Raw genomic sequence first — 16,998 nt, forward strand, 5'->3', positions numbered from 1 at the left:
AAATTTCAAGCTTTTATCTTAATTTTTGTTGATGCAATAAAATTATATACACTTTAACATCAACATAAAATCTAAAAAGTAATCAAAATTTTTGAAAGAGTAGTTAAGAATATCATGTATATAAGCACTCTTAAGAAATTTTAAAATTTTATTTTTATTTAATAAACTATTCACATCAACATAAAATGTGAATTAATTTATATTTTTAAATAGTTTTACTTTGGGTAAAATATATTTACTTTAATATTAAAATGAAGGCTTTTATGAGTAAAAATCATAAGTTAAGGGCTTATTTAACTACAAAAATAGGTTAAAGGCTTGTTAAAAACAATATAGTGAATTGAAGGGAAATAAAAAGAAAATAATAAATAAGGAGGGCTAACAAAGCAATTAGTTATATTTTAAGTTTGGTGCTGCCACACTGTCAGGCGGCACCTTTACCCTTTTTTTTTATAACAGTCATTCTAAATGGAACAATTGCATAATAAATTTCTGAATAAGTTATATTATGACATTTCAGTCCTGCGTTACAATTTAACAAACAGCAACAAGTAATTTTTGATTGGACATGGGGTGGTCACGCCTCTGCCATAGGCAGCACCACCCCAAATGTACCATTTTAATACATAACTTTTTATTTGTATTATTTTGATATTTTTTTATTTTTTTTGTCCTAGTTTAGTAAAAATCCCGTGGAAGACTCATAAGTGATTCTGAGGTTTGAAGAATACGACAATAGCTTGTTGGATTGGGGTCCATTATTATTATTATTTATTTTATTTTTATTATTTATTAAAGTTTATATTTATTTTTCAAAAAATTTAAATATATGTTTTTTTCAATAGATAATTTTAAAACAGTTTAAATTTTAATCATTAAATTATAAAAGATTACAATTTAATTATTCAATTATTTGAAATTAGCTATTTAAGTGACGCTTCCATTAATTTGCTAATAGATGTTAATGTGAGCCGTCATATCACTATAAATTGCACAATTAATTATTTAATTATTAATAAATTTTTATTTTAATCATATAATTATGAAAAATTATAAAATTAACTAACAAATTGATGACACCTAAAATCCTATGATTGTACGACTATCCATTATATGGTCATTTCCTTCTCTCTTCGCTTGGTAATGAACAAAGTAAATTCATGTGCTTTTTCTGCTTATCTTTTTTTGTTTTCGAAAGTAAATTGAAAATTGTCAAAATGTTTAGAGCACAATTTCTATTTTTTGCTAGATTGATTATCCAATTTATGTATATCTTTAGTTTTTCATGATTTTATCATTACTACCATGCTAAAAACATAAAACACTCACTTAAATTGAAAAAAATGTCTTTGAAGAAGGAAGGCATGATGTTAGAAGGCCTTGAATTGTGCCAAAGAAATTATTTGGCTTATTGACTGAAACGTTTGTTAACTTCACAAATATCACAAGAAAGAAGAAAGAAGAAAAAAAAAAAAAAAGGAAAAAACCATTCATGATATACATGCCTAGTTTGACGATATTTATTTACTCTTAATGAATTTTAGAATTTATGTTTGTTTATTAATGAAGTGATTTTATATAATTCATTTATCATATATAAATTTATAAAAAATCATATGCTTTTTACTAAATTAATAATACAATTTGCATAGAAGGTTGTTGTGATGTAGTGGTTATCACATTAGTCTTACACATTAAAGGTCCCTAATTTGATCCTAGGCAATAACATATTTATCTTGAAAATTTTAGCTAATTATTATTAGTAGGATAAATTATCAAAATAGTTACTTTGAGTGTAATTTACAAAACGTTGGTTGACTTTGAGTGTAATGTGGGCGATGATTTGTATAAAGCTAAATTGATATTGGCTCCAGAAGAAGATTTCGAGCTACAAGATGAGGATGTGATGACGAAGACAGTGAATGGAACCTTACTCAACAAGGTGTTTTTTTTTTATGGAATACTGGCTAGCCGATTTCTCGACAACCAACAGTGAGGTGGACACTTAGGTAGTTTGTAACACCCCTCACCCGTATTCAACGCTTAAATAAGGTTACGGAGCATTACTGGACTTATAACAAATTTAAACATACATTTCACATACAATTTAATCAATTCAAATACAATTCAATCACAACTAATCATATTGTCCCTATTACGAGCCTACGAAGCTCTAAACATGCATTGGGAGTGGTTCAGGACTGAACCGATAACTTTGGAAACTCTTAGAACACTTAGAAATTTTTTCTCAAAAACAAGGGACACACGCCCGTGTGGCCCGGCTGTGTCTCTCACGTGGCCAAAGACACGCCCATGTCATAGGCCGTGTGGACATTCGAAATGGAAGCACATGGTCGTGTCCCAGCCCGTGTTCGACCCCGTTTAACTCTCTGACTTGGGTCACACGGCCAACACACACACCCGTGTGCCCTAAAAATGGCCATACACACTCGTGTGCCAAGCCATGTTTTAAGCCGTGCCAAACCTGTAGCGTATACTGACTTATGTCACAACTTCTTTCGACTCATTGGTTCAAATAGTTTTTCGTACATACCTGTACCGATACGTATCTATCTCTCATCGATTCACATCTTCAATATACCCATTGAACCATTCGGAATAAATTTTAGATACTCGAGAGTCTTACACCCTAAGTGCCGATATCATGGCCCGAAGCCAAATCAATGTAACTCGCACCCGAAATGCCAATATCATGGCCCAAAGCCAAATCAATGTAACTCGCACCCAAAGTGCCAATATCATGGCCCGAAGCTAAATCAATGTAACTTGCACCCGAAGTGCCGATATCATGGCCCGAAGCCAAATCAATGTATTCCCTAATGACATGTCATTTGCATCCTAATCTATTCCTAAGGTTCAACTGGGATTTTCAATGCCGAATCATCGTCGAATCATTGTTAAACATGTCTGAAATCTCATATTCACAGTTTATGCAATATCAAAGCATTTAAAATACAAATATAAAAAATGCTTATTACATATGAACTTACATCGGATGTAAAAATTGCTAAATTAGTTGATTAGTCGAGAACTTTATTTTTCCCTCGATCTAGATCCGAGTGTCGCTTTTCTTGATCTATATGTAATAAAAATTAACTTATTTAATCATCTCTATATTCAATTTAGTCCAAAATTCACTTTAAGGCATTTTTACACATTTGCCCCTAGTGTTTCACATTTTTACAATTTAGTCATTATTTCATAAAAACACAAATTCATGCAATTTAACCACAACCCATGCTAGCCGAATTACAATTAGGTCCCTAGAAGCCTATATTTTCCATTTATTTTACATTTTAACTACAAATTTTCTATATTTTACAATTTAATCCCTAATTTGCATTTTCGCTAAAAATCATTTAACAAAACTTGTATAACTATCATCAAACATTCATAATCTATCATCAACATCAAAACACATGCTTATTCATCAAGGGAAAAATTCAAAATCTTTAATAGGTTTACAAAATAGTCCCTGGGCTAGCTAGACCTAGTTGCAACAATATCAAAAACATAGAAATCATTAAAAACCAAACAAAAATAGACTTACATGCACAAGAGAGATAGGCCGAATATTCAAGAGCTCAAAAATGGTGTTTTCTCCTCAGAAAAATTAGTAAAGAAGATGAATGAATAGAAAATGTCATTTGTCTTACTAAATTTTAATTTATTACTAAATTACTTATTTAACCTTATTTAATAACCATCAAAATTACTTAATATATGCCCAAAATTATCCACTCACAATTAAAATAGTCTAATTACCACTTAATAACCTTAACTTTAAGGTTCTATAGCTATTAGACACCTTTAGCTAATAGAACACAACTTTTACACTTTACGCGATTTAGTCCTTTTTATCAAATTAAGCATTTAAACAATAAAATTTCTTAACGAAATTTTCACACAAACATATTATCATGCTATATACATTAAAATTTTAATAAAATAATAATTTTAACTTCAGATTTGTGGTCTCAAAACTACTATTCTGATTTGACTAAAAACGGGTTGTTACATAGTTTGGATCCAATTACTAGAGCTCTCTAAAGGATTTTATTCTGATTTTTTGCTTAGGGCTATCAAAAGTATGATTGGACCGATTTTTCATATCAATGCTCAGACTGATTGCGACAATTAGAGGGAGGTTCACTAGATTTAATGTTAGTGTGGACCTGAAAAAACCATTGGTTTTAAAAATTAAAATCAATGGTAGGATTCAAAGAGTTGAGTATAAAGGGTTACCTAACATTTGTTTCTCATGCGAGCTTTATGGTCATAGTTCGTAGTTATGCATTGGAAACAAATTAACTATGGCGAATGATGCGATTATTTTTAACTACTAGGGAATTGAGAAATCGGGTCTTCAAACTAGGGTGGAGAAAGAGGTGTTTGGTCCTTGGATGTTGTTTAAGCAACGATGGAGGGGGAAACTACGTAGTTCATCGAAAGTGTGGTTCATCAAAAGGAAAATGAGTCAGTGGCAACGATCGTTTGAGGGGTCAAGGTTTGTCGTGTTGGAGGTCAAAAGGAGGAGACAAGGGTCGGCAATAATGTGGTGAGTGAATCGATTGGGGCCACTATTTTAGAGGAAAATCTGACAATGATATCGACCAAGAATGAAACGATGATGAAAGGAAGGAAATGTGAGATTTGTTCTATAAGGAAAGTGGGGAAGTTAGGGTTAAGGGTAAAGGGGTTAATGAAAATTTTGGGCTTAAGTCTATTGGAAGAGTGTTGAAGCCCAATAATGGTGGAGTTGAGTTTGTCCCAAAGAAGAATGCTAGTGGGTCTAGTATGGGTGCTTTGTTGGACCGTGTGGGTAATGATGGTGTTTTGGGTTAGAAAAATTTTAAAAGTGCTTTTCTAAACCCCAAATGGATAAATTAAAGCATACAACCTTTCAAGCTATTGAGATAGTGTCACACGGTACTGGGTTTGGGAATGAAAATAATTTTTTTAAGTTTGGAGCTACAGGAAAAGAAACTTTGAGAGAAGGATCTAATGGTATTTTAGAAGATAGTTTTAACAAAAGAAAACCTCCTGATGGTAAATCGGGCTACAATAGGCAACCTATCTTGGATTTATTGTTGGTCGTAGAGGGTATTGTAGGTAATTTACACCAGACTTTGGAGTAGTTAGGTGTGGAGTTTCTTTCCTTAGCAGAGGGTGAGAGTTTGGCAGAGGTTTTTGATCATGACATTAGGGTAAATCGCCAATACTCGTGTTTTGTGACTGATGTTTGAAATCGTCTTTTTATTATTTATAGATTTGAATTTAATTTTTTAAAATTCTTAGGAAACGGTTCACCCCCGTTTCTATAAATTTATATCTAAATATAAACGTCTGTTTAATGCTGACATTTTTTTATTTATTTGAAACCCAGATAAATGACTTTCGTACTAATGGAGTTATTAGGAAATTGGGGTATTTGAACTCTTGTAGAATTGAGGCAAATGGTTTCTTTAGTGGTATTTAGATTTTCTTGAATAATAATATTAATGTTGAAATTTTGGGGTTACATTCCCAGGTTGTACACATGTGAATTAGTAATGGCCAAGTTTTGTCAGGTTTTTTTGTTCGGCTATTTGTGCTAGTCCCCGGAGGAATAATATGCGTATGTTGTGGGATTATTTGAATTCTATCATTGAATCATATGTTGAGAGTTGGTTCATTATTGGTGATTTTAATTTGATCCTAGATGTGTCTGAAATGAGAGGTGGCACGTATATCTAAGAATGGATATGCTCATTTTCAAGAATTTCTATTCAATAATGAACTTCGGGATTTAGGTTGTTATGGGTCTCGGTTTACATAGAGTAAGGAAGGTTATCTCAACGTTTAGATTGAGCTATAGGGAATTAAAGTTTTGATATGTTTGCGCCTGATTGTTTGATTCAGAATCTATATTGGTTAAAATTTGGTCACCATCCAATTTTAGTGTCCCTTAAACTCAACGGGTGGGGGGGATAAGACCTTTTTGGTGTCTTGAAAATTGGATGCTTCACTCTGTGTTTAGGATGTTAGTTAGTAATAATTGGAATTCTGAAGATTCTATGGTGAATATGCTAGAGCAATTTTGGGTTAAGGTCCAAGATTGGAACAAGCATGTCTATGGTAACATCTTTAGCCTAAAAAGACAATTAATTTATGAGCTAAAGAAAAGTACAGAGCTTGTTGGAGTTAAGGTTGAATGAGAGATTTCGTATTCGAGAGATTGATTTGAGACAAGCTTTAGAGAAAGTCTTAAAGCATAATGAGCTTTTATGGTTCTAGAAATCTTAGTCAATTTGGCTTATGAATGGAGATATAAATATCAAATACTTCCATAGAATAACTCTTGCCAGATGTAGAAGGAACAAAATTGAAGGCTTTAAGGTAGATGGGGTTGATTAGTTCTGATCCTGTTATTCTGGAACAGCATGTTGTGGATTTTTATAAGAGTCTTTTTGCCTTGGATTATTCAATTGATGTGTTACTGCCTTGCAGAGGTCATTTCCAAGACTTATCACTAGTGGAAAAGGGTAGTCTTAAGATGTAGATCACAAATTTAGAGATCCATAATGCATTCTTTGGTATGGCTTCCCTTAAAGCTTCAGGTGTTGGTGGTTTCCACTTTAAGTTTTTTCAAACTTAGTGGGATACTATTAAACCTTCAGCTTGTTTGATGATGTGACTAGTGTTTGGGGGTTGTCCAGTGGACCATAAAATTAATAAAACTCTATTTATTCTAATCCTTAAGGTTAATAGTCCAGAAAGTATCATTCAATTTCGTCCAATTAGCCTTTGTACTGTTTTATATAAGATAATCACCAAGTCATTTGATAATAGATTACAACTATTAATGTTGAGGCTTACTAAACAAAATCAAGCTAGCTTTATGATGGGTAGAAGCATTTTGGACAATATTATTATTGCTTAAAATGTGGTACATTCTCTAAGGAATTTTAAAGGCAAAAAATCAGGGATGATTTTAAAAATTGATCTCGAAAAGGCATATGATAGAGTTGGTTGGGACTTATTAAGGGATACACTTTCAGAAGCAGGACTACCACCCACGTTGATCATGATGATAATGAATTGTGTGCCTTTGGCTACGTTTTAGGTCCTTTGGAATGGTATGATCACTGATGAATTTAGACCTTTTAGGAGGTTACGACAAGGAGACCCATTATCTCCTTAGTTATTTGTTTTATGTATGGAGAGATTGAGGCATTTAATTAATGAAACAGTGAACAACTGGAGGTGGAAGCCTTTGGTTCTATCTAGGAGAGGTCCAACTTGATCACATTTATTTTTTGCTAATAATCTACTGTTATTTGGTGAAGCAGATCTGAAGTAAGCTGAAGTGATAAATGATATTTTGAATACCTTTTATCATTTCTCAGGAAAAAAAGTGAATAAGAATAAATCTCTATTTTTTTCTCGTCTAATGTTCCAGAAACTATTACTTTAGATATATACATGAAGGTGGGATATGGATGTGTAGATGATTCGGGGATGTACCTTGGTCTTTCGATTATTCATAAGACAGTCGAAGTTGGCACTTTTGAGTTTTTGGTGAATAAGATCTGTAGTAGACTTAATAGGTGGAAGACTAAAAAAACTATCACTGGCAGGTAGAATTACGTTAGATAAGTCAGTATTTCTATCTATTCCTAACTATTTTATGTCTACAGTTCGTATTCCTATAGTTGTGTGTCGTGAGATTGAAACGTTGGCCTACAACTTTGTTTGGGGATCCTCTTCTGAGGATAGGAAATCGGCCCTCATAAAATAGGATAATTGTTACCGTTCAATTGAGGTTGGGGGCTTAGGTATAAGGGTGCTCATGGGTCAGGCCGGGCCGGGTTCGAGCTAGTCTAAATTAAAAAATCAACCCCATTATTGGGGCCGGCCTAGCCCAAAAAATGGGCCTAAAATTTTGCCCAAACCCAACCCAGAGACTAAAACTCAGGTCCAACCGGTCACTTTGCATTATTTTTATATTATTTTTATATAAATTTTAAATATATATAATACATAAAAATACTAAACATCAAAATAAATATTTCCCAACAAATTGAAAATAAATTTTAAAAAATATGTAGACTTAAATAACACTAAGATAAATACAACTTAACAAGTAAATGCCTCTAAAATAATAAATAAATTAACAAATGCATTTAAAATAATAACAAAATTAATAATAAAATAAGTTTTTATACATTATCCAAGCAAAAACAATAAAATAGTAGCAACATAATAGTAAAATGATTATCAAAATAGGGAGAAAACAACAAGAAAATAACATTCAAAAACAAAACAAAAAAAAAGAGTAGATTTTTTTGTCCTTTAATGAATTTAGGCCAGGCCGGCCCGGGCTCGGGCCAAAAATGCCTTACCCGAGGTCCAACTTATTTTTTAAACAGGCCTTATTTTTTTTGTCCAAGCCCAATTTTCGGGTCTATATTTTTTCCCAAACCCTCTCACATTTCGGGCGAGCCTTCAGACAGGTCTACTTGGGTATAAGAAGTTTAGTTGTTCAGAACAAGTTATTCCTTTTAAAATTTGGTTTTCTTTTGTTAACCAATACTGATGACTTATGGGTCAAATTGTGAAGAATAAGAATAAGATTTGTGGAGTGCTACCGAATTCTATTGATAAGAGTAATTGTTCCTACACATAGAAATCTTTGATGCGGGTTTAGCAGGATGTGGTGAAAAATGTTTATTAGACTATTGGGGATGGAGCCTTGAAAAATTTTTGGAACGACAATTGGATTTATTAGGTAGGTCCTCTAATGAATTTCTATGTAGGATCTGAGGAACCAGATGACACTTTGTGAGTTTGTGATTTAGTCGATGAGTTTGGGAATTGGGATTGAAACCGTCTTAGAAGCCTCCTACCGAACCCAATTGTGATGCAAATAACTTTGATATTGCCTCCTTCATTGGATGCGAGAAAGGATCGTTTATTATGGAGGTGGACGACTAGAAATACCTCTTCTATGGCAGAAACCTATAAAGTTATGTACTTAATGATCGGTAAACTAACAAAAAATTCGACTAAGGCAAGCGCACCTATTGAACAGTAGTATAGTTATGGTGAGACCAGAAATATCGTATCCAAAAGGACTAAAAGTACTCGTAATTACTATATTTTTATTATCTAGCCTAAGAATTAAAGGGATGTTTTTAACTAAGATTAACTATCTAATTAACTAAGAACACGACAAATATTAAAGTTGGAAAATAATTTTGGAAAACTGATAGAGATTACAATACCCAAAGAAGAATTCACCTAGACTTCACTTATACTTTTGAATTAGACAATTTATTCACTTGACTTAATCCGTGGAAATCCCTAACTTATGTTAATATGTCTTTCGAGACTAAAAACAACTGACTCTAGGTTGATTAATCGAAATCTCTTTTTAATTAAAACCCCTATTGTCGCATTAACTCGGTCTATGGACTTCCTTATTAGATTTGACTCTAATCTGGTAGATTTATGTCGTCCTATCTCTAGGATTGCATGTAACTCCGCTTAATTATGGAAGATCTACTTTTAAACAGGGGCTTTTGCTCCACTGAATAAGCACATCAAAACCTGAATTAATATCCTGGAATATTAAAGCAAGGATTAAAACTCATAACTAAGAATAAGAAAAGTATTTATCAAATAATTCAAATAATAATAAGATCTGTCTTAGGTTTCATCTCCCTTAGGTATTTAGGGAGTTTAGTTCATAACGATAGGGGACAACGTCTCAAAATTAGGAAAATAACAAAACATAAGAAACCCAAAAAATTCGGTAGAAATTGAATGGAGATCTTCAATCATGAAGTAATTCCTGCTTCTGAGCTGATTCCAATGGCTGTCTTCCAGTATTTTCTGCTCTCTGCTCTCCGTATCCCCTTTGATCCTCTTCTAGGGTGTTTTTATAGACTTTGGAATGCCCAAAATAGCCCAAAATTAGCCTTTTCCGAATAGAATTAAACTTGGGCTCGACAGGGACACGGCTGTGTGCCACACCCGTGTGAAGGTGCTTAGGCCGTGTGCAATTCTGACGTGGTATAATGTCGACACAGCCATGACACACGGGCGTGTGACTAGCCTGTGTGTCACACATAGGCGTGTGGATTACCCGTGTGGGAGTGCCTAGGCTGTGTGAAACATTGATTTTAGCCTATTTTGTCCGTTTTTGGTCCGTTTCTTGCTCTTTTCACTATCCTATGCTCTCTTGAGTATAAAACATGAAATTAAAGGATTAGGAGCATTGAATTCAATAAATCCAAGGAACAAATCATCCATAAATATGCCAAGCATGGGGTAAAAATATGTATAACTTATGGTTTATCAAATATCCCCACACTTAAGCATTTACTTGTCCTCAAGGAAACATCCTCAACTCACAATTAAAATAAATTCTTCTCAACTTATAATTCTCATCAATAATATGTTTGAAATAATCCACAAGTAGTCATACATTGAGAATTCAACTAAAAGAACATTAAAGTTTCAAATAATCCAAGCTGAGCATTTTAATCATAAAATTATAGGTATCCCCCATTATCTAAATAATTACCTTTAATTCTAAATCGACACAAGTTGACATCCTCACTAAAGATTCACTCAAATCGCTCAAAGCGTTTAAGGTTCAATAATCAGGCACTCAATAGTCAAACATGAAAAGTTATTACCATAGGCTTGCGTGAAAATCAAATCTCCACCACTATAAATGAGATGATACACAAACCAAAAGGTTTTTAGCAGGGTTGTAATGGGGGTTGGGTTAAAGGTGCAGATAAAGGCTAAAAAAAGAGGGTTAAAATCGAGACTAATTTAATAAATTACCAACCTTAGAAAATAAAACCAATTACTGAATTACAAACAAGTGTCAGAATAAAACTATCCATAACTAATGACGTGAGGTTTTTCTTGATAATAAACTTTAACTCATCGCAGCTCTTTGTAACAATATGAAATTTTATGAGTAGAATATACGGGTTTTATGTTTTTATTTTTTTTAAGAATAAGAAAAAGTAGAGATTACATAATAAGAAATAATTCAGCAGTTGAGATGGACGAAAATCGTTAGGTAACTAATCAAATCAAATCTTAATAAAAAGGGAGTCAATAAAAAGGGAGAAATTCTTGATGAATCAAAAATGGTTAAGTTGTGAGTTAACTTTTAGTGGGAAAATATCAAGAAATGGTGTTTAAGGCTCAAAGGGGTTCACTAAGGGTTAATTATGAAGGTAGGCTTTTTAGGGAGTGAGTGGGTTAAAACCTAAGTGCCTTTATCATCTCAGTATATCAAATCGATGGTGTGGTCTCGACATGTAAAATCGAAGCAAGTTCTAGAATAACAAATCAATATTGACACACTCATAAGCAACAATAAAAGTGAGCAAGAAATGATTTATGCTCTAAAGGCTCAAGTTCTCACGAGAATTATAGCTTTTGATGTCAATCCTGTGAATTCAAAATTTTAAGATAATACCTCAATTAAGGGAAACAACCTAGCAATTTTAATTCTCAAAAGTTAACTTATCATGCTTGATTCTCTAATGTCTTAAGGTTATAAATCAATCAGAATTCATTCTAATAATAATATGAGGAAATTATTTGAGATTGAAATGAAAATTCAGGGATTTTCTAATAAATGTATAAATAACCTCCCCACACTTAAGATGTACATTGTCCTCAATGTACGAAGATAGATAATAATAATATAAGCATAACAAAAGAGAGGAATGAGCGAAACTGCCCTGAATTCAGATGTAATCCTTGGAATGGGGAAAGTCGATTGATAAACCGCCATTTATACATATTTCTACCCCATGCTTAACGCATTTTATGGATGATTTTTCCCTAGAATTGGTGAATTTGATGCACCTAATGCCTTAATTTCATGTTTTATACTTAGGAGAGCATAGGAGAGCGAAAGGAACGAGAAACAGGCCAAAAACGGAGAAAATAGGCCAACATACGAAATCATCACGGCCTTGACTTCCTCACACAGGCAGACCACACGGCTGTGTCAATTTGGCAGAATCGAAGCACGACTCACACGGGTAGAACACAAGCCTGTGCAATTTTAACAGGCTCGAGCACGGCCTGAAGTAATCGCACACGGGCGTGTCCCTGCCGAGCCCAAGTTGAGTCCAATTCGGAAAAAGCTAATTTTGAAGGCTTTTAGGCATTCGAAAGCCTATAAATACACCCTGAAGGAAGAGGAAAGCGGACACAGAGAAAATGAGGCAGGGAACTGCTCAAGGGAAGCCGATTGATCCATCTCAGAAGCCGGATTCACCATCAAGATTAAAGATCTCCCCTCAAATTCTCTCCAGGAGTTTTGAGTTTTCTTTATGTTTTGTATTCATTATTCTTCTCATGTTTTCCTTTTTAGTTATTGTAACAGCCTAATTTTCAGTGGTGGCGGAACAGTGATTCGAGATCACTAAATCCGACACATGAGTAGAAAATATTATTAATTTAGTGAGTATAAGTTAAATGTGAAGTTAGGAAAAATTTTAAAATAGTGAAATGTACTAAAAATATATATATTAAAATAATTAAAATTGAAAACGAGGTATCGAGACCTCGGGAATTTTAAATCGAGCCATAAATATTTTTATAAATATTTATGGAGTGTTAATAAGTTAGTATTAAAGTTTCGTCAAGAAATTTTAAAATCTTGATAGCTAATTGAACAAAAGGACAAAATTGTATCAAATGCAAAATTGTGGGAAATGATTAAATAGCTTAAATGATAAAAGAAAGAGGGTTTAAAAGGAAAATAGACCCAAGGTCTATTTGGGCTGGACGGCAAGAGCATGAAATCACCAAGAAAATAAGGGGAATTAAGGGAAAAATTGGAAAATTACAAAATTTACTTAATAAAGCTAGGACTAAAGTGAAATTATCTAGATTTCTCTTTATTTTTCTGCATTCTTATCAGCAAAAACACCATGGAAGAGTTCCCTTAAGCTGATTTTTTCATATTTTTACTGCAAGTAAGTTCAATTCTTGATTATTTCTTGAAATTTTTGTGTTTTTGTGACTTTTACAACTAGGTCCATTTGTTGAATTCATTAGTTCTTGATTTTATGAAAGAAATTGAAAGTTTCTATGAATATGTGCTGGAAGTATATGATGATTTGACATAGAATTAGAGCTTTAAATTGTTTATATGCTGATTTTATTAAAAGAATTGAATAGAAAGTGAATGTTTGTGACCTAAATTGTAAAAGAGTTTGAAGTTAGAGTTTTATGTGGAAATTCTGAATTTCAATAGTTATGAAATAACTTATAATGTCTAGGAAAAGTATTAGTTGAGAAAATTAGTTTAATTGAGGGGTTAATTAAGTAAGGACTGAATTGTATGAACTGTGAAATTTGGGGCAAAATGAAAATCAACATTTTGCACTAAAACAGTTTTGGACAGCAGCAATAGTCTAACTTTGAAAAATCTCCAAAAATTTTAGAAATCTAATTAGAGGATGAATAAAATATGAAATTAAAGCTTATTGAGTCTAGTTTCTTATAGAAGAAACGGTGTAAGCAATGGAATTGTAAATCATGAGATATAATAAGTTTTGTGAGACAATATCAGAATGATTTCGGGTTCCCCTGTTTTGACTTTGGAAAATCATCAAAAATTGGAGAAAAATAATTAAGGGATTAAATTTATATGGTTAAAATCCTTAAAGAGTCTATTTTCAATAGAAATAAGCGAGAACATCATCAGAATCTCGTACGATGAGATAATTAATTCTTAGTGAAGAAGGGTCGGAACTGTCAGACAGCAGAACAGGGGAAACTTTAAAGAATAAACTGTACTTATTGGCTAAACCAAAAATTCTGAAAATTTTATGGTAATAAGATAAGTAAGTCTAGTTTCAGGGAAAATTAGCGGATCTTAATTTCGAGTTTTGTAGCTTAAGATATAAATAATTTAGTGACTATGATGCAAATAGATAATTTTGAATATACATAAGTAAATAGTGAAATTATTGATTATGTTATTTGTTGCATGTTATATAAATTAAGGATGTGGAATGGAGAGGAGGAGGAGGAAAATATGTATGAATATTCAGCTAGCATGGCTAATTTGTATGTTTTAGGCTCATGGACTAAATTGAATAAAAGTAAAATTTTATGGGAAATTTTGTAAAAAAAATAAAAATGTTAGAAATGACAAATTTGCATGAAATGGATTATTTTATTATTTAAATTACAAAATTAAAAGAAATTATTAATTTAGCTCAAGAGCAGGGAAAAACATGCTTTAAGGATTAAATTGAAAAATGTTGAAATTATGGAAAATTCTGACATTTTATAGAATTCATAGGTTGTTATCAATTTGTGTGAGAATAACGGCTGGAAATAAGGATTAAATTGTAATAATTTTATTTTATTTTAACCTAAGGATGAAATCGTCATTAATTAAAAGTTTAGGGGTAAAATGATAATTTTGTTTAGAGCATTAGTTGAATGTATTATAACATGAAATAAATGAAAACGACGATCAATTTTTTTTTTAAAGATCCGAAAGACTTGAATACGAGACTTGAACGTGGAAAAGAAAAGATATCGGATTAATGAAATATCTGATAAATGAATTGGTAACTCCGGTAATGCTCCGTAACTCTATTCCGGTGGCGGATTCGGGTTAGGGGCGTTACAGTTATGAACTAAATCCCCTAAATACCTAAGGGGAATGAAACCTAAGACAAATCTTGTTATTATTTTCTGAATTGTATGATAAATATTTAACTTGTTCTTAATTATGTGTTCTTAATTCTTGTTTTGATATCTGAGGATACTGATTCAAGATAAGCTCTTATTCAGAGGAGGAATAGACCCTGTCTAAAAGTACATTTGTCATAATTAAGTGGAGTTGATTGCGCGCCTAGAGATAGGGTGATAAGATTTTGCCAGATTAGGGTGAAACCTAATAAGGGGATCCATAGATCGAGTTAATGCACCCCTAGGGTGTTAATTAAAGAAAAGTCTCAATTATTCAACCTAGGGATTAGACGTTATTAATCTTGAATAGGGATAATAACATAACTTAAGGATTTCTACGGAACAAGTTAAATGAATAAATCGTCCGATTCGCAGTCAGAATAACAAGTAAAGTCTAGGTGGATTCTTCCTTAGGTATTGTCGTAATTCAATCGATTTTCCACAAGTAATTCCCCAATTCTATTTTTCGTGAATTCTTAGTTTAGATAATTAGTTAGTTAAAACAAAACCCCCTTATTCTTAGGCTAGATAATAAAAAGACAGTCATTATTAGTACTTTTAGTTCCTTTGGGTTCGACAATCCGGTCTTGCTAAAACTATACTACTATTCGATAGGTACACTTGCCTACATCGTGACACTAGTTAGTTTCAAGAACGATTAATTATAAATATATAAAACTTACCTGTCACGAAAATCGAGATCAAGTTTTTGGCGCCATTGCCGGGGAACTAAAATATTAGGAACACTCAATTTTTATTACTTTAGCCATTTATTTTTCTTGCAAGTTAATTCTATTTTTTATTATTATTATTTATTAATTTAATTTTTCTTTATCTTGGCAGGTTTTTATAGTTTATGACTAGAACAAACCCGTCAGGACCACTACTTTTTGATGAAGAAATCGATTGCACGGCTTGCAGAAACCGAAGAGAAATAAGGTGAAGCATAAGATACACAGAGGAAGAGCAAGAGGACAATATCTCAACTACGACCGAGGATATGGCTAAAAACCAAGACAATCAGCTACCTCCTGCGATAACTTCTGAACTAGCAAATCAGAATCCTGCTCCTCGTACTATGTATGATTATACTAAACCTACTTTAACAGAAACTGAGTCAAGTATAGTTAGGCCTGCTATTACTGCAAATAATTTTGAACTAAAACCTAACACTATTCAAATGATACAGCAATTTGTTCAGTTTGATGGTTTGCAGGATGAGGATCCAAACACTCACTTGGCAAATTTCCTGGAATTCTGTGATACATTTAAAATTAATGGCGTTTCTGATGTTTCTATTTATCTTTGGTTATTCCCTTTTTTCCTTGAGGAGCAAAGCTAAACAGTGGTTGAACTCGTTACCACGAGGGTCAATTACCATTTGGGAACAAATGACTGAAAAATTTTTATTAAAATATTTTCTGCTGGCTAAAACAGCCAAATTACGTAATGATATCTCTTCGTTTGTACAGATGGACTTAGAAACTGTTTACAATGCATGGGAGAGATACAAGGACCTACTGCGAATGTGTCCTCGCCATGGATTACCTCTATGGTTGCAAGTTCAAACATTCTACAATGGTGTGAACCCCTCGACAAGGCAAATGATTGATGCAGCAGCCGGCGGAACCATCAACAATAAAACACCTGAAGAGGCTTATGAATTTATTGAAGAGATGTCACTGAATAACTATCAGTGGCAAGTCATGAGGACTAAGCCAAATAAAAAAGCAGGCGTTTATAACGTCGATTCGATTACTATGCTGTCAAACCAGGTAGAACTTCTAAATAAAAAGATTGATGGTTTACTTGGTTCTACTCAGGTACATCCAGTAATGAGGTGTAAGACGAATGGAGGAGGTGCATACACAGAGTATCAACCCTTCAACACTAGCATCGAGGAGGAACAAGTCCAATATATAGGTAACAATAACTCTAGATCCCAAAATAACCCATATAGTAACACTTATAATGCAGCTTGGAGGAACCATCCCAATTTCTCGTGGGGCGGTCAAGGAAATCAAAGACCACAACATCCTCCGGGTTTTCAACAACCACCCTATCAATAGGAAAAGAAACCGAACCTTGAAGAGAAACTATCTAAATTTATCTCAGTGTCAGAAACCCATTTCCAGAACACTGAGACAGCACTTAAAAATCAACAAGTGTCGATCCAAGGGCTCGAAACTTAGATAGGCTAGCTTTCTAAACTAATCTCCGAATGACTACAAGGTAGCT

The 16,998-nt window shown here is 33.0% G+C and overlaps 1 non-coding gene across 1 annotated transcript; it reads right to left on the reverse strand.

Annotated features, from left to right (window-relative positions):
* Nucleotides 1-16,200: 16,200 nt before the first annotated feature.
* On the reverse strand, nucleotides 16,201-16,306 carry LOC128284561 (small nucleolar RNA R71). Its single transcript, XR_008274985.1, has one exon. It is a non-coding gene; the product is annotated as a small nucleolar RNA R71 (small nucleolar RNA).
* Nucleotides 16,307-16,998: the final 692 nt, after the last annotated feature.

This window comes from Gossypium arboreum, chromosome 11 (genome assembly GCF_025698485.1).
Source record: "Gossypium arboreum isolate Shixiya-1 chromosome 11, ASM2569848v2, whole genome shotgun sequence".
NCBI classification, from domain to species: Eukaryota; Viridiplantae; Streptophyta; class Magnoliopsida; order Malvales; family Malvaceae; genus Gossypium; species Gossypium arboreum.